This window comes from Artemia sp. Qi Xiang Cuo, chromosome 4 (assembly GCF_049724085.1).
Source record: "Artemia sp. Qi Xiang Cuo chromosome 4, ASM4972408v1, whole genome shotgun sequence".
NCBI lineage: Eukaryota > Metazoa > Arthropoda > Branchiopoda > Anostraca > Artemiidae > Artemia > Artemia sp. Qi Xiang Cuo.
In genome coordinates this window covers 20,141,787-20,165,813 of record NC_142797.1, presented here as the reverse complement: position 1 = coordinate 20,165,813, position 24,027 = coordinate 20,141,787, and the positions used below count along the sequence as shown (strand labels likewise).

Here is a 24,027-nt window from a genome sequence, read left to right as displayed (position 1 = left end):
TTCCTTCAATAAAAAAGTACAGATAGTTAAAACTAAAAACTTACATAAGTTTATCATGTTAAACCTGAAATATTAAAAAGTGCAAAACATCAGCTGTTCTCCCTTATTTGAAAAGAACATTAGATAGAGAATTAACTAATTTATTTTCTGAAGAGTGTTTAATGAAGAGTCAAATGGTATTGTTCATTTTTATTAATGAGTTTCCTTAAAGAAACAAGTACAGATTTTTAAAACTAAAAACTTACATAAGTTTATCATTTTAAACCTGAAATATTAAAAAGTTAAAAACATAAGATGTTATCCCATATTTTAAAAGAAAATTAGATATATATTTAAATAAAATATAGTCTAAATTGTGTTGACTGAAGAGTCAAATTTTATTGCTCATTTTTATTAATGAGTTTCATTCAAGAAAAAAGTACTGATTTTTGAAAATAAATACTTTAATAAGTATATCCTGTTAATAAAGAAAAATCAAAAAAGTGCCAAGCATAAGATGTTCTCCTTTATTTGAAAAGAAAATTAGATAGATAATTAAACAATTTATTTTCTAAAGGGTTTTGAATGATGAGTCAAATGGTATTGCTACTTTTTATTAATGAGTTTCCTTCAAGAAACAAGTACTGATTGTTCAAAATAAATACTTTCATAAGTTTATCCTGTTAAAACTGAAATATCAAAAAAGTGCCAAACATAAGCTGTTCTCCCTTATTTGAAAAGAACATTAGATAGAGATTTAAATATTTTATTTTCTAAAGAGTGTTGAATGAAGAGTCAAATGGTATTGTTCTTTTTTATTAATGAGTTTCCTTCAAGAAACAAGTACAGATTGTTAAAACTAAAAACTTTCATAAGTTTATCATGTTAAAACTGAAATATTAAAAAAGTGACAAACATAAGCTGTACTCCCTTTATTTGAAAAGAACATTAGATAGAGAATTAAATATTTTATTTTCTAAAGGTTTTTGAATAAGGAGTCAAATGGTATTGCTTCTTTTTATTAATGAGTTTCCTTCAAAAAACAAGTACGGATTGTTCAAACTAAAAACTTTCATAAGTTTATCATGTTAAAAATGAAATATCAAAAAAGTGCAAAACATCAACTGTACTCTCTTATTTGAAAAGAACATTAGATAGAGAGTTAACTATTTTATTTTCTAGAGTGTTGAATTAAGAGTCAAATGATATTGTTCCTTTTTATTAATGGGTTTCCTTCAAAAAACAAGTGCGGACTGTTAAAACTTAATACTTTCATAAGTTTATCCTGTTAAAACTGAAATATTCAATCACTGCCAAACATAAGCTTTTCTCCCTTATTTGAAAATGAAATTAGATAGAGAATTAAATATTTTATTTTCTAAAGAGTGTTGAATGAAGAGTCAAATGGTATTGTTCCTTTTTATTAATTATTTTATTTCAAGAAACAAGAACAGATTGTTAAAACTAAAAAGTTTCATAAGTTTATCCTGTTAAACCTGAAATATTAAAAAAGTGCCAAACATAAACTGTACTCCCTTATTTGAAAAGAACATTAGATAGAGAATTAAATATTTTATTTTCTAAAGAATTTTGAATAAAGAGTCAAATGGTATTGTTCCTTTTTATTAATGAGTTTCCTTCAAGAAACAAGTACATATTGTTAAAACTAAAAACTTCCATAAGTTTATCCTGTTAAAACTGAAATATTAAAAAAGTGCCAAACATAAGCTGGTCTCCCTTGTTTGAAAAGAACATTAGATAGAGAATTAACTAATTTATTTTATAAAGATTGTTTAATGAAGAGTCAAATGGTATTGTTCCTTTTTATTAATGATTTTCCTTCAAGAAACAAGTACAGATTGTTAAAACTAAATACTTCCATAAGTTTATCCTGTTAAAACTGAAATATTAAAAAAGTGCCAAACATAAACTGTTCTCCCTTTATTTGAAAAGAACATTAGATAGAGAATTAAATATTTCATTTTCTAAGGATTGTTGAATAAAGAGTCAAATGGTGTTGTTACTTTTTATTAATGAGTTTCCTTCAAGAAACAAGTACAGATTGTTAAAACTAAAAACTAACATAAGTTTATCCTGTTAAAACTGAAATATTAAAAAAGTGCCAAACATAAGCTGTTCTCCCTTATTTGAAAAGAACATTAGATAGAGAATTAACTATTTTATTTTCTAGAGTGTTGAATTAAGAGTCAAATGATATTGTTACGTTTTATTAATGGGTTTCCTTCAAAAAACAAGTTCGGACTGTTAAAGCCTAATACTTTCATAAGTTTATCCTGTTAAAACTGAAATATTCAAACACTCCCAAACATAAGCTGTTCTCCCTTATTTTAAAAGGACATTAGATAGAGAATTAATTATTTTATTTTCTAAAGAGTGTTGAATAACGAGTCAAATGGTATTGCTCCTTTTTATCAATTATTTTATTTCAAGAAACAAGAACGGATTTTTAAAAATAAAAAATTTCATAAGTTTATCATGTTAAAACTGAAATATTAAAAAAGTGCCAAACATAAGCTGTTCTCCCTTATTTGAAAAGAACATTAGATAGAGAATTAAATATTTTATTTTCTAAAGAGTGTTGAATGAAGAGTCAAATGGTATTGTTCTTTTTTATTAATGAGTGTCCTTCAAGAAACAAGTACAGATTGTTAAAAATAAATACTTACATAAGTTTATCCTGTTAAAACTGAAATATTAAAAAATTGCCAAACATAAGCTGTTCTCCCATTATTTTAAAAGAACATTAGATAGATAATTAAATATTTTATTTTCTAAAGATTGTTGAATGAAGAGTCAAATGGTCTTGGTTCTTTTTATTAATGAGTTTCCTTCAAGAAACAAGTACTGATTGTTAAAAATAAATACTTTCATAAGTTTATCATGTTAAAAATGAAATATCAAAAAAGTGCCAAACATCAGCTGTTCTCCCTTATTTGAAAAGAACATTAGATAGAGAATTAAATATTTTATTTTCTAAAGAGTGTTGAATGAAGAGTTAAATGTTATTGTTCTTTTTTATTAATGAGTGTCCTTCAAGAAACAAGTACAGATTGTTAAAACTAAATACTTTCATAAGTTTATCTTGTTAAAACTGAAATATTAAAAAAGTGCCAAACATAAACTGTTCTCCCTTTATTTGAAAAGAACATTAGATAGAGAATTAAATATTTTATTTTCTAAAGATTGTTGAATAAAGAGTCAAATGGTGTTGTTAATTTTTATTAATTAGTTTCCTTCAAAAAACAATTACAGATGGTTAAAACTAAAAACTTACATAACTTTATCCTGTTAAAACTGAAATATTAAAAAAGTACCAAACATAAGCTGTTCTCCCTTATTTGAAAAGAACATTAGATAGAGAATTAACTATTTTATTTTCTAGAGTGTTGAATGAAGAGTCAAATGGTATTGTTCCTTTTTATTAATGATTTTCTTTCAAGAAACTAGAAATGATTGTTAAAAATAAATAGTTCCATAAGTTTATCATGTTAAAAATGAAATATTAAAACAGTGCCAATCATAAGATGGTATAACTTTATTTGACAAGTAAATTAGATATAGAATTGACCATTTTATTTTCTATAGATTGTTGAATAAATAGTCAAATGGTATTGATCCTTTTTATTAATGAGTTTCATTCAAGAAACAAGTACGGATTGTTCAAAATAAAAACTTACATAAGTTTATCCTGTTAAAACTGAAATATCAAAAAAGTGCCAAACATAAGATGTTCTCCCTTATTTGAAAAGAACATTAGATAGAGAATTAAATAATTTATTTTCTAAAGAGTGTTGAATGAAGAGTTAAATGGTATTGCTCCTTTTTATTAATTAGTTTCCTTCAAGAAACAAGTACAGATTGTTAAAACTAAATACTTCCATAAGTTTATCTTGTAAAAACTGAAATATTAAAAAAGTGCCAAACATAAACTGTTCTCCCTTTATTTGAAAAGAACATTAGATAGAGAATTAAATATTTCATTTTCTAAGGATTGTTGAATAAAGAGTCAAATGGTGTTGTTCCTTTTTATTAATGAGTTTCCTTCAAGAAACAAGTACAGATTGTTAAAACTAAAAACTTCCATAAGTTTATCCTGTTAAAACTGAAATATTAAAAAAGTACCAAACATAAGCTGTTCTCCCTTATTTGAAAAGAACATTAGATAGAGAATTAACTATTTTATTTTCTAGAGTGTTGAATTAAGAGTCAAATGATATTGTTCCTTTTTATTAATGGGTTTCCTTCAAAAAACGAGTTCGGACTGTTAAAACTTAATACTTTCATAAGTTTATCCTGTTAAAACTGAAATATTCAATCACTGCCAAACATAAGCTGTTCTCCCTTATTTTAAAAGGACATTAGATAGAGAATTAACTATTTTATTTTCTAAAGAGTGTTGAATGACGAGTCAAATGGTATTGTTCCTTTTTATTAATGATTTTATTTCAAGAAACAAGAACGGATTGTTAAAACTAAATAGTTTTATAAGTTTATCCTGTTAAAACTGAAATATTAAAAAAGTGCCAAACATAAGCTGTTCTCCCTTATTTGAAAAGAACATTAGATAGAGAATTAAACATTTTATTTTCTAAAGAGTGTTGAATGAAGAGTCAAATGGTATTGTTCTTTTTTATTAATGAGTGTCCTTCAAGAAACAAGTACAGATTGTTAAAACTAAATAGTTTCATAAGTTTATCCTGTTAAAACTGAAATATTAAAAAAGTGCCAAACATAAGCTGTTCTCCCTTTATTTGAAAAGAACATTAGATAGAGAATTGAATATTTTATTTTCTAAAGAGTTGTTGAATGAAGAGTCAAATGGTATTGCTTCTTTTTATTAATGAGTTTCCTTCAAGAAACAAGTACAGATTGTTCAAAACTAAATACTTTCATAAGTTTATCCTGTAAAAACTGAAATATTAAAAAAGTGCCAAACATAAACTGTTCTTCCTTTATTTTAAAAGAACATTATATAGAGAATTAATTATTTCATTTTCTAAGGATTGTTTAATAAAGAGTCAATTGGTGTTGTTAATTTTTATTAATGATTTTCCTTCAAGAAACAATTACAGATGGTTAAAACTAAAAAATTCCATAAGTTTATCCTGTTAAAACTGAAATATTAAAAAAGTACCAAACATAAGCTGTTCTCCCTTATTTGAAAAGAACATTAGATAGAGAATTAACTATTTTATTTTCTAAGAGTGTTGAATTAAGAGTCAAATGGTATTGTTCCTTTTTATTAATGGGTTTCCTTCAAAAAACGAGTGCGGACTGTTAAAACCTAATACTGTCATAAGTTTATCCTGTTAAAACTGAAATATTAAAAAACTGCCAAACATAAGCTGTTCTCCCTTATTTGAAAAGGACATTAGATAGAGAATTAACTATTTTATTTTCTAAAGAGTGTTGAATGACGAGTCAAATGGTATTGTTCCTTTTTATCAATTATTTTCCTTCAAGAAACAAGTACGGATTGTTAAAACTAAATAGTTTCATAAGTTTATCCTGTTAAACATGAAATATTAAAAAAGTGCCAAACATAAGCTGTTCTCTCTTATTTGAAAAGAACATTAGATAGAGAATTAAATATTTTATTTTCTAAAGAGTGATGAATGAAGAGTCAAATGGTATTGATCCTTTTTATTAATGAGTTTACTTCAAGAAAAAAGTACAGATTGTTAAAAATAAAAACTTCCATAAGTTTATCCTGTTAAAACTGAAATATTAAAAAAGTGCCAAACATAAGCTGTTCTCCCTTATTTGAAAAGAACATTAGATAGAGAATTAAATATTTTATTTTCTAAAGAGTGTTGAATAAAGAGTCAAATGGTATTGTTCCTTTTTATTAATGATTTTCCTTAAAGAAAAAAGTACAGATTTTTAAAACTAAAAACTTCCATAAGTTTATCCTGTTAAAACTTAAATATTAAAAAAGTGCCAAACATCAGCTGTTCTCCCTTATTTGAAAAGAACATTAGATAGAGAATTAACTATTTTATTTTCTAAAGAGTGTTGAATGAAGAGTCAAATGGTATTGTTCCTTTTTATTAAATGGTTTCCTTCAAAAAACGAGTGCGGACTGTTAAAACCTAATACTTTCATAAGTTTATCCTGTTAAAACTGAAATATTAAAAAAGTGCCAAACATTAGCTGTTCTCCCTTATTTGAAAAGGACATTAGATAGAGAATTAACTATTTTATTTTCTAAAGAGTGTTGAATGAAGAGTCAAATTATATTGTTCCGTTTTATTAATGTGTTTCCTTCAAAAAACGAGTTTGGACTGTTAAAACTTAATACTTTCATAAGTTTATCCTGTTAAAACTGAAATATTAAAGAACTTCCAAACATTAGCTGTTCTCCCTTATTTGAAAAGAACATTAGATAGAGAATTAACTATTTTATTTTCTAAAGAGTGTTGAATGACGAGTCAAATGGTATTGCTCCTTTTTATCAATGATTTTCCTTCAAGAAACAAGTACGGATTGTTAAAACTAAATAGTTTCTTAAGTTTATCCTTTTAAAACTGAAATATTATAAAAGTGCCAAACATAAACTGTTCTACCATTATTTGAAAAGAACATTAGATAGAGAATTGAATATTTTATTTTCTAAAGAGTGTTGAATGAAGAGTCAAATGGTATTGCTCCTTTTTATTAATTAGTTACCTTCAATAAACAATTACATATTGTTAAAAATAAATACTTTCTTAAGTTTATCCTGTTAAACCTGAAGTATTAAAAAAGTGACAAACATAATCTGTTCTCCCTTATTTGAAAATGACATTAGATAGAGAATTAATTATGGTATTTTCTAAAGAGTGTTGAATGAAGAGTCAAGTGGTATTGTTCATTTTTATTAATGAGTTTCCTTCAAGAAACAAGTACGGATTGTTCAAAATAAATACTTTCATAAGTTTATCCTGTAAAAACTGAAATATTAAAAAAGTACCATACATAAGCTGTTCTTTCTTATTTGAAAAGAACATTAGATAGGGAATTAAATAATTTATTTTCTAAAGAGTGTTGAATGAAGAGTCAAATGGTATTGTTCCTTTTTATTAATTAGTTTTCTTCAAGAAACAAGTACATATTTTTAAAAATAAATAATTTATTAAGTTTATCCTGTTAAACCTGAAGTATTAAAAAATTGCCAAACATAATCTGTTCTCCCTTATTTGAAAAGAACATTAGATAGAGAATTAATTATGGTATTTTCTAAAGAGCGTCGAATGAAGAGTCAAGTGGTATTATTCCTTTTTATTAATTAGTTTCATTCAGAAAACAAGTACTGATTGTTAAAAATAAATATTTTCATAAGTTTATCCTGTTAAACCTGAAATATTGAAAAAGTGCAATACATAAGCTGTTCTTCCTTATTTGAAAATAACATTAGATAGGGAATTAATTATGTTATTTTCTATAGAGTGATGAATGAAGAGTAAAATGGTATTGTTCCTTTTTATTAATTATTTACATTCAAGAAACAAGTACAGATTTTTAAAAATAAATAATTGCTTAAGTTTATCCTTTTAAAACTGAAATATTAAAAAAGTGACAAACATAAGCTGTAATCCCTTTACTTGAAAATAAAATTAGATAGAGAAGTAAATATTTTATTTTCTAAAGATTGTTGAATAAAGAGTCAAATGGTATTGTTCCTTTTTATTAATGAGTTTCCTTCAAGAAACAAGTACAGATTGTTAAAACTAAAAACTTCCATAAGTTTATCCTGTTAAAACTGAAATATTAAAAAAGTGCCAAACATCAGCTGTTCTCCCTTATTTGAAAATAACATTAGATAGAGAATTAAATATTTTATTTTCTAAAGAGTGGTGAATGAAGAGTCAAATGGTGTTGCTCCTTTTTATTAATGAGTTTCCTTCAATAAACAATTACAGATTGTTAAAAATAAAAACTTACATAACTTTATCCTGTTAAAACTGAAATATTAAAAAAGTGCCAAACATAAGCTGTTATCCCTTATTTGAAAAGGACATTAGATAGAGAATTAAATATTTTATTTTCTAAAGATTGTCGAATAAAGAGTCAAATGGTATTGCTCCTTTTTATTAATGAGTTTCCTTCAAAAAACAAGTACGGATTGTTAAAAATAAATATTTTCATAATCTTATCCTGTTAAAACTGAAATATTAAAAAATTGCCAAACATAAGCTGTTCTCACTTATTTGAAAATAACATTAGATAGATAATTAAATATTTTATTTTCTAAAGAGTGGTTAATTAAGAGTAACATGGTATTGCTCCTTTTTATTAATTAGTTTCCTTCAATAAACAATTACTGATTTTTAAAAATAAAAAATTACATAACTTTATCCTGTTAAAACTGAAATATTAAAAAACTGCCAAACATAAGCTGTTCTCCCTTATTTGAAAAGAACATTAGATAGAGAATTAAATATTTTATTTTCTAAAGAGTGTTGAATGAAGAGTCAAATGGTATTGTTCCTTTTTATTAATGATTTTCCTTCAAAAAACAAGTACGGATTGTTCAAAATAAATATTTTCATAAGTTTATCCTGTTAAAACTGAAATATTAAAAAAGTGCCAAACATAAGCTGTTCTCTCTTATTTGAAAAGAACATTAGATAGAGAATTAACTATTTTATTTTCTAAAGAGTGTCGAATGAAGAGTCAAATGGTATTACTCCTTTTTATTAATGAGTTTCCTTCAAGAAACAAGTACTGATTGTTAAAAATAAATAATTTAATAAGTTTATCCTGTTAAAACTGAAATATCAAAAAATTACCAAACATCAGCTGGTCTTCCTTATTTGAAAAGAACATTAGATAGAGAATTAAATATTTTATTTTCTAAAGATTGTTGAATGACGAGTCAAATTGTATTGCTCATTTTTATTAATGAGTTTCCTTGAAGAAACAAGTACAGATTGTTAAAACTAAAAACTTACATAAGTTTATCCTGTTAAAACTGAAATATTAAAAAAGTGCCAAACATCAGCTGGTCTCTCTTTATTTGAAAAGAAAATTAGATATAGATTTAACTAAGTTATTTTCTAAAGATAGTTGAACGACGAGTCAAATTGTATTGTTCCTTTTTATTAATTAGTTTCATTCAAGAAACAAGTACAAATTGTTAAAACTAAAAACTTCCATAAGTTTATCCTGTTAAAACTGAAATATTAAAAAACTGCCAAACATTAGCTGTTCTCCCTTATTTGAAAAGAACATTAGATAGATAATTAAATAATGTATTTTCTAGAGTGTTTAATTAAGAGTCAAATGTTATTGCTCATTTTTATTAATTATTGATCTTCAAGAAACAAGTAAGAAGTTTTGACTATAAAATCTTCCTTAAGTGTATACTTTATCACAATAAAGCATAAAAAGTGACAAAATTAAGATTGTCTACATGATTTTACAATGAAAGTAGAGATATAATTAAATAAGGTTTTATCTGACTAGCGTCTTCTTTGTTGTCAATTTGTATTGCTAAATTTTATTAATTATCTTAATTAAGAAAAAACTACAGGAGTGTTCAATATAAAACCTTTAATTATTTTATAATGTTAAATCTGAAATATTAAAAAAGTGCAAAACATAAGCTGTTCTCACTTATTTGAAAAGTACATTAGATAGAGAATTAACTAATTTATTTTCTAAAGAGTGTTGAACGAAGAGTCAAATTGTATTGCTACTTTTTATTAATGAGTTTCCTTCAAAAAAAAAGTACGGATTGTTAAAATAAATACTTTCATAAGTTTATACTGTTTAAACTGAAATATCAAAAAAGTTCCAAACATAAGCTGTTCTCCCTTATTTGAAAAGAACATTAGATAGAGAATTAACTAATTTATTTTCTAAAGAGTGTTGAATGAAGAGTCAAATTGTATTTCTCCTTTTTATTAATGATTGTCATTCAAAAAAAAAGTACTGATTTTTCAAAATAAAAATTTCCATAAGCTTATCCTGTTAAACCTTAAATATAAAAAAAGTGCCATCAAACATATGTTATCTATTGTATTAATATAAATTGAGATAGATTTTTCACTTAATTATTTTCTATTGAGTGTCGTATGAATATTCAAGTGGTATTGATCATTTTTATTAATGATTTTCCTTCAAAAAAAAAGTACTGATTGTTCAAAATAAAAATTTCAATAATATTATTCTGTTACAACTTAAATATTAAAATTGTGAAAAACATAATATTGTATACATTTTATTAATAGGAAAATATATATATACTTAACTTTTGTATTTTCTAAATAGTGTCGTATGAATAGTCAAATTTTATTGCTCATTGTTATTATTGATCTTCCTTCAAAAAAACAGTACGTATTGTTGAAAATAAATACTTTCATAAGTTTATCATGTTAAAACTGAAATATTAAAAAAGTGCTAAACATCAGCTGTTCTCCCTTATTTGAAAAGAACATTAGATAGATAATTAAATATTTTATTTTATAAAGAGTGATGAATTAAGAGTCAAATGGTATTGTTCCTTTTTATTAATGAGTTTCCTTCAAGAAACAAGTACATATTGTTAAAAATAAAAAATTCAATAACTTTATCCTGTTAAAACTGAAATATTAAAAAAGTACCAAACATAAGCTGTTCTCCCTTATTTGAAAAGAACATTAGATAGATAATTAACTATTTTATTTTCTACAGAGTGTTGAATGAAGAGTCAAATGGTATTGCTCCTTTTTATTAATTATTTTCCTTCAAGAAACAAGTACCGATTGTTAAAAATAAATACTTTAATAAGTTTATCCTGTTAAAACTGAAATATTAAAAAAGTGCCAAACATAAGCTGTTCTCTCTTATTTTAAAAGAACATTAGATAGAGAATTAACTATTTTATTTTCTAAAGAGTGTAGAATGAAGAGTCAAATGGTATTGCTCCTTTTTATTAATGAGCTTCCTTCAAGAAACAAGTACGGATTTTTGAAAATAAATACTTTCATAAGTTTATACTTTTAAAAATGAAATATTAAAAAAGTGCCAAACATCAGATGTTCTCACTTAGTTGAAAAGAACATTAGATAGAGAATTAAATAATTTATTTTCTAAAGAGTGTTGAATGAAGAGTCAAATGGTATTGCTCCTTTTTATTAATGAGCTTCCTTCAAGAAACAAGTACGGATTGTTCAAAATAAATAATTTCATAAGTTTATCCTGTTAAAACTGAAATATTAAAAAAGTGCCAAACATAAGCTGTTCTCTCTTATTTGAAAAGAACATTATATAGAGAATTAAATATTTTATTTTCTAAAGAGTGTTGAATGAATAGTCAAGTTGTAATGCTCCTTTTTATTAATGAGTTTCCTTCAAGAAACAAGTACGGATTGTTCAAAATAAATAATTACATAAGTTTATCCTGTTAAAACTGAAATATTAAAAAAGTGCCAAACATCAGCTGGTCTCACTTATTTGAAAAGAACATTAGATAGAGAATTAACTATTTTTTTTTCTAAAGAGTGTTGAATGAAGAGTCAAATTGTATTGCTCCATTTTAATAATGAGTTTCCTTCAAAAAACAAGTAATGATTGTTCAAAATAAAAATTTTCATAATTTTATCCTGTTTAACCTGAAATATTAAAAAAGTGACAAACATAAGATGTTCTCCCTTATTTGAAAAGAACATTATATAGATACTTAAGACTTTAATTTTATAATGTGTGTCTTATTTAGAGTAAATTTTTAATGCTAATATTTATTATTGATCTTCATTACATAAACAAGTACGGATTGTTAAAAATAAATATTTCCATAATTTTATACTGTTAAAACTGAAATATTAAAAAAGTGCCAAACATAAGCTGTTCTCTCTTATTTGAAAAGAACATTATATAGAGAATTAACTATTTTATTTTCTAAAGAGTGTTGAATGAAGAGTTAAGTGTTAATGCTCCTTTTTATTAATGAGTTTCATTCAAGAAACAAGTACGGATTGTTCAAAATAAATACTTTCATAAGTTTATCATGTAAAAACTGAAATATCAAAAAAGTGCCAAACATCAGCTGTTCTCCCTTATTTTAAAAGAACATTAGATAGAGAATTAAATATTTTATTTTCTAAAGAGTGTTTAATGAAGAGTCAAATGGTATTGTTCATTTTTATTAATGAGTTTCCTTCAAAAAACAATTACATATGGTTAAAACTAAAAACTTCCATAAGTTTATCATGTTAAAACTGAAATATTAAAACAGTACCAAACATAAGCTGTTCTCCCTTATTTGAAAAGGACATTAGATAGAAAATTAAATATTTTATTTTCTAGAGTGTTGAATTAAGAGTCAAATGTTATTGTTCCTTTTTATTAATGTGTTTACTTCAAAAAACAAGTTCGGAATGTTAAAACCAAATACTTTCATAAGTTTATCCTGTTAAACCTGAAATAATCAAAAAGTGCCAAACATTAGCTGTTCTGCATTATTTGAAAAGAACATTAAATAGAGAATTAACTGTTGTATTTTATAAAGAGTGTTGAATGACGAGTCAAATGTTATTGCTACTTTTTATTAATTATTTTATTTCAAGAAACAAGAACGGATTGTTAAAACTAAATAGTTTTATAAGTTTATCCTGTTAAAACTGAAATATTAAAAAAGTGCCAAACATAAGCTGTTCTCCCTTATTTGAAAAGAACATTAGATAGATAATTAACTATTGTATTTTCTAAAGAGCGTTGAATGAAGAGTCAAATGGTATTGCTCCTTTTTATTAATTATTTTCCTTCAGAAAACAAGTACGGATTGTTAAAAATAAATATTTTCATAAGTTTATCCTGTTAAAACTGAAATATTAAAAAAGTGCCAAACATCAGCTGTTCTCCCTTATTTGAAAAGAACATTAGATAGGGAATTAAATATTTTATTTTCTAAAGAGTGTTGAATGAAGAGTAAAATGGTATTGTTCCTTTTTATTAATTAGTTTACTTCAAGAAACAAGTACAGATTGTTAAAACTAAATACTTTCATAAGTTTATCCTGTTAAACCTGAAATATTAAAAAAGTGCCAAACATAAGCTGTTCTCCCTTATTTGAAAAGGACATTAGATAGAGAATTAACTATTGTATTTTCTATAGAGTGTCGAATGAAGAGTCAAATGGTATTACTCCTTTTTATTAATTATTTTCCTTCAGAAAACAAGTACGGATTGTTAAAAATAAATATTTTCATAAGTTTATCCTGTAAAAACTGAAATATTGAAAAAGTACCATACATAAGCTGTTCTTCCTTATTTGAAAAGTACATTAGATAGGGAATTAAATATGTTATTTTCTAAAGAGTGATGAATGTAGAGTAAAATGTTATTGGTCCTTTTTATTAATGATTTACCTTCAAGAAACAAGTACAGATTGTTAAAACTAAATACTTTCATAACTTTATCCTGTTAAACCTGAAATATTAAAAAAGTGCCAAACATAAACTGTACTCCCTTTACTTGAAAAGAACATTAGATAGAGAAGTAAATATTTTATTTTCTAAAGATTGTTGAATAAAGAGTCAAATGGTATTGTTCCTTTTTATTAATGAGTTTCCTTCAAGAAACAAGTACAGATTGTTAAAACTAAAAACTTCCATAACTTTATCCTGTTAAAACTGAAATATTAAAAAAGTGCTAAACATCAGCTGTTCTCCATTATTTGAAAATAACATTAGATATAGAATTAAATATTTTATTTTCTAAAGAGTGTTTAATGAAGAGTCAAATGGTATTGTTAATTTTTATTAATGAGATTCCATCAAGAAACAAGTACTTATTGTTAAAAATAAAAACTTACATAAGTTTATCCTGTTAAAACTGAAATATTAAAAAAGTACCAAACATAATCTGTTCTCACTTATTTGAAAAGAACATTAGATAGAAAATTAACTATTTTATTTTCTAGAGTGTTGAATTAAGAGTCAAATGGTATTGTTCCTTTTTATTAATGTGTTTCCTTCAATAAACAAGTTCGGACTGTTAAAACTTAATACTTTCATAAGTTTATCCTGTTAAACCTGAAGTATTAAAAAAGTGCCAAACATAAGCTTTTCTCCCTTTATTTGAAAAGGAAATTAGATAGAGAATTGAATATTTTATTTTCTAAAGATTGTTGAATAACGAGTCAAATGGTATTGCTACTTTTTATTAATTGTTTTCTTTCAAGAAACAAGTACGGATTGTTAAAACTAAATAGTTTTATAAGTTTATCCTGTTAAAACTGAAATATTAAAAAAGTGCCAAACATAAGCTGTTCTCCCTTATTTGAAAAGAACATTAGATAGAGAATTAACTATTTTATTTTCTAAAGAGCGTCGAATGAAGAGTCAAATGGTATTACTCCTTTTTATTAATGATTTTCCTACAAGAAACAAGTACTGATTGTTAAAAATAAATATTTTCATAAGTTTATCCTGTTAAAACTGAAATATTAAAAAAGTGCCAAACATCAGCTGTTCTTCCTTATTTGAAAAGAACATTAGATAGAGAATTAAATATTTTATTTTCTAAAGAGTGATGAATGAAGAGTCACATGGTATTGTTCCTTTTTATTAATTAGTTATCTTCAAGAAACAAGTACAGATTTTTAAAACTAAATACTTTCATAAGTTTATCCTGTTAAACCTGAAATATTAAAAAAGTGCCAAACATAAGCTGTTCTCCCTTATTTGAAAAGAACATTAGATAGAGAATTAACTATTGTATTTTCTAAAGAGCGTCGAATGAAGAGTCAAATGGTATTATTCCTTTTTATTAATTATTTTACTTCAGAAAACAAGTACTGATTTTTAAAAATAAATATTTTCATAAGTTTATCCTGTTAAAACTGAAATATTGAAAAAGTACCATACATAAGCTGTTCTTCCTTATTTGAAAAGGACATTAGATAGGGAATTAAATATGTTATTTTCTAAAGAGTGATGAATGAAGAGTAAAATGGTATTGTTCCTTTTTATTAATTATTTACCTTCAAGAAACAAGTACAGATTGTTAAAAATAAATAATTGCTTAACTTTATCCTGTTAAAAATTAAATATTAAAAAAGTGACAAACATAAGCTGTACTCCCTTTACTTGAAAATAACATTAGATAGAGAAGTAAATATTTTATTTTATAAAGATTGTTGAATGAAGAGTCAAATGTTATTGTTCCTTTTTATTAATGGGTTTCCTTCAAAAAACAATTACAGATTGTTAAAACTAAAAACTTCCATAAGTTTATCCTGTTAAAACTGAAATATTAAAAAAGTGCCAAACATAAGCTGTTCTCCCTTATTTGAAAAGAACATTAGATAGAGAATTAAATAATTTATTTTCTAAAGAGTGTTGAATGAAGAGTCAAATGGTATTGTTCCTTTTTATTAATGAGTTTCCTTCAATAAACAAGTACAGATTGTTAAAACTAAAAACTTCCATAACATTATCCTGTTAAACCTGAAATAATAAAAAGTTCCAAACATCATCTTTTCTCCCTTTATTTGAATATAACATTAGTTAGATAATTTACTAATGTTTTTTATTTAGATCTACTAACAAGGAGTAATTTTGTATTGTTACTTTTTTATTAATGATCTTAATTCAGAATAAACGTACGGATTTTTCAAACTAAAAACTTACATAAGCTTATCCTGTTATAAATGAAATATTGAAAAATTGAAATAAATAATATGTTATTCCTTATTTGAAAAGAAAATTAGATAGAGAATTAAATATTTTATTTTCTAAAGAGTGGTGAATTACGAGTCAAATGGTGTTGCTCCTTTTTATTAATGAGTTTCCTTAAAGAAACAAGTACACATATTTAAAAATAAATAATTCCATAACTTTATCCTGTTAAAACTGAAATATTAAAAAAGTGACAAACATAAGCTGTTCTCCCTTATTTGAAAAGGACATTATATAGAAAATTAACTATTTTATTTTATAAAGAGTGTTGAATTAAGAGTCAAATGGTATTGCTCATTTTTATTAATGATTTTCCTTCAAAAAACAAGTACTGATTGTTAAAAATAAATATTTACATAAGCTTATCCTGTTAAAACTGAAATATTAAAAAATTGCCAAACATCAGCTGTTCTCTCTTATTTGAAAAGAACATTATATAGAGAATTAAATATTGTATTTTCTAAAGAGTGACGAATGAAGAGTCAAATGGTATTGCTCCTTTTTATTAATGAGTTTCCTTCAGAAAACAAGTACGGATTGTTCAAAATAAATATTTTCATAAGTTTATCCTGTTAAAACTGAAATATTAAAAAAGTACTAAACATCAGCTGTTCTTCCTTATTTGAAAATAAAATTAGATAGGGAATTAAATATTTTATTTTATAAAGAGTGATGAATTAAGAGTCAAATGTTATTGTTACTTTTTATTAATGAGTTTCCTTCAAGAAACAATTACAGATTGTTAAAAATAAAAAATTACATAACTTTATCCTGTTAAAACTGAAATATTAAAAAAGTGCCAAACATAAGCTGTTCTCCCTTATTTGAAAAGGACATTAGATAGAGAATTAAATATTTTATTTTCTATAGAGTGTTGAATGAAGAGTCAAGTGGTATTGTTCCTTTTTATTAATGATTTTCCTTCAAGAAACAAGTACTGATTGTTAAAAATAAATATTTTCATAAGTTTATACTGTTAAAACTGAAATATTAAAAAATTGCCAAACATAAGCTGTTCTCTCTTATTTGAAAAGAACATTAGATAGAGAATTAACTATTTTATTTTCTAAAGAGTGTTGAATGAAGAGTCAAATGGTATTGCTCCTTTTTATTAATGAGTTTCCTTCAAGAAACAAGTACGGATTGTTGAAAATAAATACTTTCATAAGTTTATCCTGTTAAAACTGAAATATTAAAAAAGTGCCAAACATAAGCTGTTCTCCCTTATTTGAAAAGAACATTAGATAGAGAATTAACTATTTTATTTTCTAAAGAGTGTTGAATGAAGAGTCAAATTGTATTGCTCATTTTTATTAATGAGTTTCCTTCAAGAAACAAGAACGGATTGTTCAAAATAAATAATTTAATAATTTTATCATGTAAAAACTTAAATATTAAAAAAGAGCAAAACATCATCTGTTCTCTCTTATTTGAAAAGAACATTATATAGAGAATTAAATATTTTATTTTCTAAAGAGTGTTGTATGAAGAGTCAAGTGGTAATGCTCCTTTTTATTAATGAGTTTCCTTCAAGAAACAAGTACGGATTGTTCAAAATAAATACTTTCATAAGTTTATCCTGTTAAAACTGAAATATTAAAAAAGTGCCAAACATAAGCTGTTCTCCCTTATTTGAAAAGAACATTAGATAGAGAATTAACTATTTTTTTTTCTAAAGAGTGTTGAATGAAGAGTCAAATGGTAATTCTCCTTTTTATTAATGAGTTTCCTTCAAGAAACAAGTACGGATTGTTCAAAATAAATACTTTCATATGTTTATTCTGTTAAAACTGAAATATTAAAAAAGTGCCAAACATAATCTGATCTCTCTTATTTGAAAAGAACATTATATAGATAATTAACTATTTTATTTTCTATAGAGTGTTGAATGAAGAGTCAAATGGTAATGGTCCTTTTTATTAATGAGTTTCCTTCAAGAAACAAGTACGGATTGTTAAAAATAAATAATTTCATAAGTTTATTCTGTTAAAACTGAAATATTAAAAAAGTGACAAACATAAGCTGTTCTCTCTTATTTGAAAAGAACATTATATAGAGATTTAACTATTTTATTTTCTAAAGAGTGTTGAATGAAGAGTCAAATGGTATTACTCCTTTTTATTAATGAGTTTCCTTCAAAAAACAAGTACGGATTGTTCAAAATAAATATTTTCATAAGTTTATCCTGTTAAAACTGAAATATTAAAAAACTACCAAACATCAGCTGGTCTCCCTTATTTGAAAAGAACAGTATATAGGGAATTAAATATTTTATTTTCTAAAGAGTGTTGAATGAAGAGTCAAATGGTATTGTTCCTTTTTATTAATGATTTTTCTTCAAGAAACAAGTACAGATTGTTAAAAATAAATAATTACATAAGTTTATCCTTTTAAAACTGAAATATTAAAAAAGTTCCAAACATAAGCTGTTCTCACTTATTTGAAAATAACATTAGATAGAGAATTAACTATTTTATTTTCTAAAGAGTGTTGAATGAAGAGTCAAGTTGTATTGCTCCTTTTTATTAATGATTTTCCTTCAAGAAACAAGTTCGGATTGTTCAAAATAAATACTTTCATAAGTTTATTTTGTTAAAACTGAAATATTAAAAAAGTGCCAAACATAAGCTGTTCTCTCTTATTTGAAAAGAACATTAGATAGAGAATTAACTATTTTATTTTCTAAAGAGTGTCGAATGAAGAGTCAAATGGTATTTCTACTTTTTATTAATGAGCTTCCTTCAAGAAACAAGTACTGATTTTTCAAAATAAATACTTTCATAAGTTTATCCTGTTAAAACTGAAATATTAAAAAAGTGCCAAACATCAGCTGTTGTCCCTTATTTGAAAAGAACATTAGATAGAGAATTAACTATTTTATTTTCTAAAGAGTGGTGAATGAAGAGTCAAATGGTATTGCTCCTTTTTATTAATGATTTTCCTTCAATAAACAAGTAAGGATTGTTCAAAATAAATACTTTCATAAGTTTATCCTGTTAAAACTGAAATATTAAAAAATTGCCAAACATAAGCTGTTCTCTCTTATTTTACAAGAACATTATATAGAGAATTAACTATTTTATTTTCTAAAGTGTGTTGAATGAAGAGTTAAGTGGTATTGTTTCTTTTTATTAATGAGCTTCATTCAAGAAAAAAGTACTGATTGATGAAAATAAATAATTTCATAAGTTTATCCTGTTAAAACTGAAATATCAAAAAAGTGACAAACATAAGCTGTTCTCCCTTATTTGAAAAGAAAATTAGATAGGGACTTAAATAATTTATTTTCTAAAGAGTGGTGAATGAAGAGTCAAATGGTATTGCTCTTTTTTATTAATTAGTGTCCTTCAAGAAACAAGTACAGATTGTTAAAACTAAAAACTTCCATTATTTTATCCTGTTAAAACTGAAATATTAAAAAAGTACCAAACATAAGCTGTTCTCCCTTATTTGAAAAGAACATTAGATAGAGAATTAACTATTTTATTTTCTATAGTGTTGACTTAAGAGTCAAATTATCTTGCTCATGTTTATTATTGGGTTTCCTTCAAAAAACGAGTGCTGAATGTTAAAACTTAATACTTTCATAAGTTTATCCTGTTAAAACTGAAATATTAAATAACTGCCAAACATAAGCTGTTCTCCCTTATTTGAAAAGGACATTAGATAGAGAATTAAATATTTTATTTTCTAAAGAGTGTTGAATGAAGAGTCAAATGGTATTGTTCCTTTTTATTAATGAGTTTCCTTCAAGAAACAAGTACGGATTGTTAAAACTAAATAGTTTCATAAGTTTATCCTGTTAAAACTGAAATATTAAAAAAGTGCCAAACATAAGCTGTTCTCCCTTATTTGAAAAGAACATTAGATAGAGAATTAAATATTTTATTTTCTAAAGAGTGTTGAATAAAGAGTCAAATGGTATTGTTCCTTTTTATTAATGAGTTTCCTTCAAGAAACAAGTACAGATTGTTAAAACTAAATACTTCCATAAGTTTATCCTGTTAAAACTGAAATATTAAAAAAGTGCTAAACATAAGCTGTTCTCCCTTATTTGAAAAGAACATTAGATAGAGAATTAACTATTTTATTTTCTAAAGATTGTTGAATGAAGAGTCAATTTGTATTGTTCCTTTTTATTAATGTGTTTCCTTCAAAAAACAAGTGTTGACTGTTAAAACTTAATACTTTAATAAGTTTATCCTGTTAAAACTGTAATATTAAAAAAGTGCCAAACATAAGCTGTTTTCCCTTATTTGAAAAGAACATTAGATAGAGAATTAAATAATTTATTTTCTAAAGAGTGTTGAATGAAGAGTCAAATGGTATTGCTCCTTTTTATTAATGAGTTTCCTTCAAGAAACAAGTACGGATTGTTCAAAATAAATACTTTCATAAGTTTATATTGTTAAAACTGAAATATTAAAAAAGTGCCAAACATAAGCTGTTCTCTCTTATTTGAAAAGAACATTAGATAGAGAATTAAATATTTTATTTTCTAAAGAGTGTTGAATGAAGAGTCAAATGGTAATGCTCCTTTTTATTAATGAGTTTCCTTCAAGAAACAAGTACGGATTGTTCAAAATAAATATTTTCATAAGTTTATTTTGTTAAAACTGAAATATTAAAAAAGTTCCAAACATAATCTGTTCTCTCTTATTTGAAAAGAACATTAGATAGAGAATTAACTATTTTATTTTCTAAAGAGTGTTGAATGAAGAGTCAAATGGTATTGCTCCTTTTTATTAATGAGTTTCCTTCAAGAAACAAGTACGGATTGTTCAAAATAAATACTTTCATAAGTTTATACTGTTAAAACTGAAATATTAAAAAAGTGCCAAACATCAGCTGTTCTCCCTTATTTGAAAAGAACATTAGATAGAGAATTAACTATTTTATTTTCTGAAGAGTGGTGAATGAAGAGTCAAATTGTATTGCTCCTTTTTATTAATGAGTTTCCTTCAATAAACAAGTACTGATTGTTCAAAATAAATAATTTCATAAGTTTATCTTTTTAAAACTGAAATATTAAAAAATTGACAAACATAAGCTGTTCTCTCTTATTTGAAAAGAACATTATATAGAGAATTAAATATTTTATTTTCTAAAGAGTGTTGAATGAAGAGTCAAATTGTATTGCTCCTTTTTATTAATGAGTTTCCTTCAAGAAACAAGTACGGATTGTTCAAAATAAATACTTTCATAAGTTTATTCTGTTAAAACTGAAATATTAAAAAAGTGCCAAACATAAGCTGTTCTCTCTTATTTGAAAAGAACATTAGATAGAGAATTAACTATTTTATTTTCTAAAGAGTGTTGAATGAAGAGTTAAGTGGTAATGCTCATTTTTATTAATGAGTTTACTTCAAGAAACAAGTACGGATTGTTCAAAATAAATACTTTCATAAGTTTATCCTGTTAAAACTGAAATATTAAAAAAGTGCTAAACATCAGCTGTTCTCACTTATTTTAAAAGAACATTAGATAGAGAATTAAATTTTTTATTTTCTAAAGAGTGTTGAATTAAGAGTAAAATGGTATTGTTCCTTTTTATTAATGAGTTTCCTTAAATAAACAATTACAGATTGTTAAAACTAAAAAATTCCATAACTTTATCATGTTAAAACTGAAATATTAAAAAAGTAACAAACATAAGCTGTTCTCCCTTATTTGAAAAGAACATTAGATAGAAAATTAACTATTTTATTTTCTAGAGTGTTGAATTAAGAGTCAAATGGTATTGTTCCTTTTTATTAATGGGTTTCCTTCAAAAAACAAGTGCGGACTGTTAAAACTTAATACTTTCATAAGTTTATCCTGTTAAAACTGAAATATTCAATAACTGCCAAACATAAGCTGTTCTCCATTATTTTAAAAGGACATTAAATAGAGAATTAAATGTTTTATTTTCTAAAGAGTGTTGAATGACGAGTCAAATGGTATTGTTCCTTTTTATTAATGAGTTTACTTAAAGAAACAAGAACGGATTGTTAAAAATAAATAGTTTTATAAGTTTATCCTGTTAAAACTGAAATATTAAAAAACTCCCAAACATAAGCTGTTCTCCCTTATTTGAAAAGAACATTAGATAGAGAATTAAATATTTTATTTTCTAAAGAGTGTTGAATGAAGAGTCAAATGGTATTGTTCCTTTTTATTAATGAGTTTCCTTCAAGAAAAAAGTACGGATTGTTCAAAATAAAAACTTCCATAAGTTTATCCTGTTAAAACTGAAATATTAAAAAAGTGCTAAACATCAGCTGTTCTCCCTTGTTTGAAAAGAACATTAGATAGAGACGTAAATATTTTATTTTATAAAGATTGTTTAATGAAGAGTCAAATGTTATTGTTACTTTTTATTAATGTGTTTACTTCAAAAAACAAGTATTGACTGTTAAAAATAAATACTTTCATAATTTTATCCTGTTAAATCTGAAATATTAAAAAACTCCAAAACAAAATCTGTTCTCACTTATTTGAAAAGAACATTAGATAGAGAATTAACTATTTTATTTTCTAAAGAGTGTTGAATGAAGAGTCAAATGGTATTGTTCCTTTTTATTAATGGGTTTCCTTCAAAAAGCAAGTGCGGACTGTTAAAACTTAATACTTTCATAAGTTTATCCTGTTAAAACTGAAATATTAAAAAACTGCTAAACACAAGCTGTTCTCCCTTATTTGAAAAGAACGTTAGATAGAGAATTAACTATTTTATTTTCTAAAGAGTGTTGAATGAAGAGTCAAATGGTATTGTTCCTTTTTATCAATGAGTTTCCTTCAAGAAACAAGCACGGATTGTTAAAACTAAATAGTTTCTTAAGTTTATCCTTTTAAAACTGAAATATTAAAAAAGTGCCAAACATTAGCTGTTCTACCTTTATTTGAAAATAAAAGTAGATAGGTAATTGAATTTGTAATTTTATAATGTTTGATTAATGTATAGTCTAATTTTATTTCTAAATTTTATTAATGATAGATCTACAATAACATATTAAGTATATTACAAAATAAAATATTTATTAAGATTATATTGTTAAACCTTAAATATTAAAAAATATAAAAACATAAGAAGTTATCAATTTACTTTAAATTAAAATAATATCTAGAAGAAAATATTTTATTTTATCTCGAGTTTTTAATGAATAGTCAATTTTTATTGTTCCTTTTAATTAATTAGTTTCTTTCAAGAAAAAATTACATATTGTTAAAACTAAAAAATTACATAAGTTTATCATGTTAAATCTGAAATATTAAAAAATTGCCAAACATAAGCTGTTCTCCCTTATTTTAAAATAACATTAGATAGAGAGTTAACTATTTTATTTTCTAGAGTGTTGAATTAAGAGTCAAATTATCGTGTTAAGTTTTATTATTTTGTGTCCTTCAAAAAAAGAGTGAGGACTGTTAAACACTAATAATGACATAAGTTTATCCTGTTAAAACTGAAATATTAAAAAAGTGCCAAACATTAGCTGTTCTCCCTTATTTGAAAAGGACATTAGATAGAGAATTAACTATTTTATTTTCTAAAGAGTGTTGAATGAAGAGTCAAATGGTATTGTTCCTTTTTATTAATGAGTTTCCTTCAAGAAACAAGAACGGATTGTTAAAACTAAATAGTTTCATAAGTTTATCCTGTTAAAACTGAAATATTAAAAAAGTCCCAAACATAAGCTGTTCTCCCTTATTTGAAAAGAACATTAGATAGAGAATTAAATATTTTATTTTCTAAAGAATGTTGAATAAAGAGTCAACTGGTATTGTTCCTTTTTTATTAATGAGTTTCCTTCAATAAACAAGTACGTATTTTTAAAAATAAATATTTTCATAAGTTTATCCTGTTAAAACTGAAATATTAAAAAAGTACCATACATAAGCTGGTCTTCCTTATTTGAAAAGAAAATTAGATAGGGAATTAAATATGTTATTTTCTAAAGTGTGATGAATGAAGAGTAAAATGGTATTGTTCATTTTTATTAATTATTTACCTTCAAGAAAAAAGTACAGATTTTTAAAACTAAATACTTTCTTAAGTTTATCCTGTAAAAACTGAAATATTAAAAAAGTGCCAAACATAAACTGTTCTTCCTTTACTTGAAAAGAACATTAGATAGAGAATTAAATATTTCATTTTCTAAAGATTGTTGAATAAAGAGTCAAATGTTGTTGTTCCTTTTAATTAATTAGTTTCTTTAAATAAACAATTACAGATTGTTAAAACTAAAAACTTACATAAGTTTATACTGTTAAAACTGAAATATTAAAAAATTGTCAAACATAAGCTGTTCTCCCTTATTTGAAAAGAACATTAGATAGAGAATTAACTATTTTATTTTCTAGAGTGTTGAATTAAGAGTCAAATGATATTGTTCCTTTTTATTAA

General features: G+C 24.5%; 1 protein-coding gene across 2 annotated transcripts in view; it reads left to right on the top strand.

The window, feature by feature from the left end:
- LOC148952866 (phospholipase A and acyltransferase 3-like) overlaps positions 1-24,027 on the top strand; it is a 137,435-nt gene that overhangs the window by 27,001 nt on the left and 86,407 nt on the right. The gene's annotated exons all lie outside the window — the stretch shown is intronic.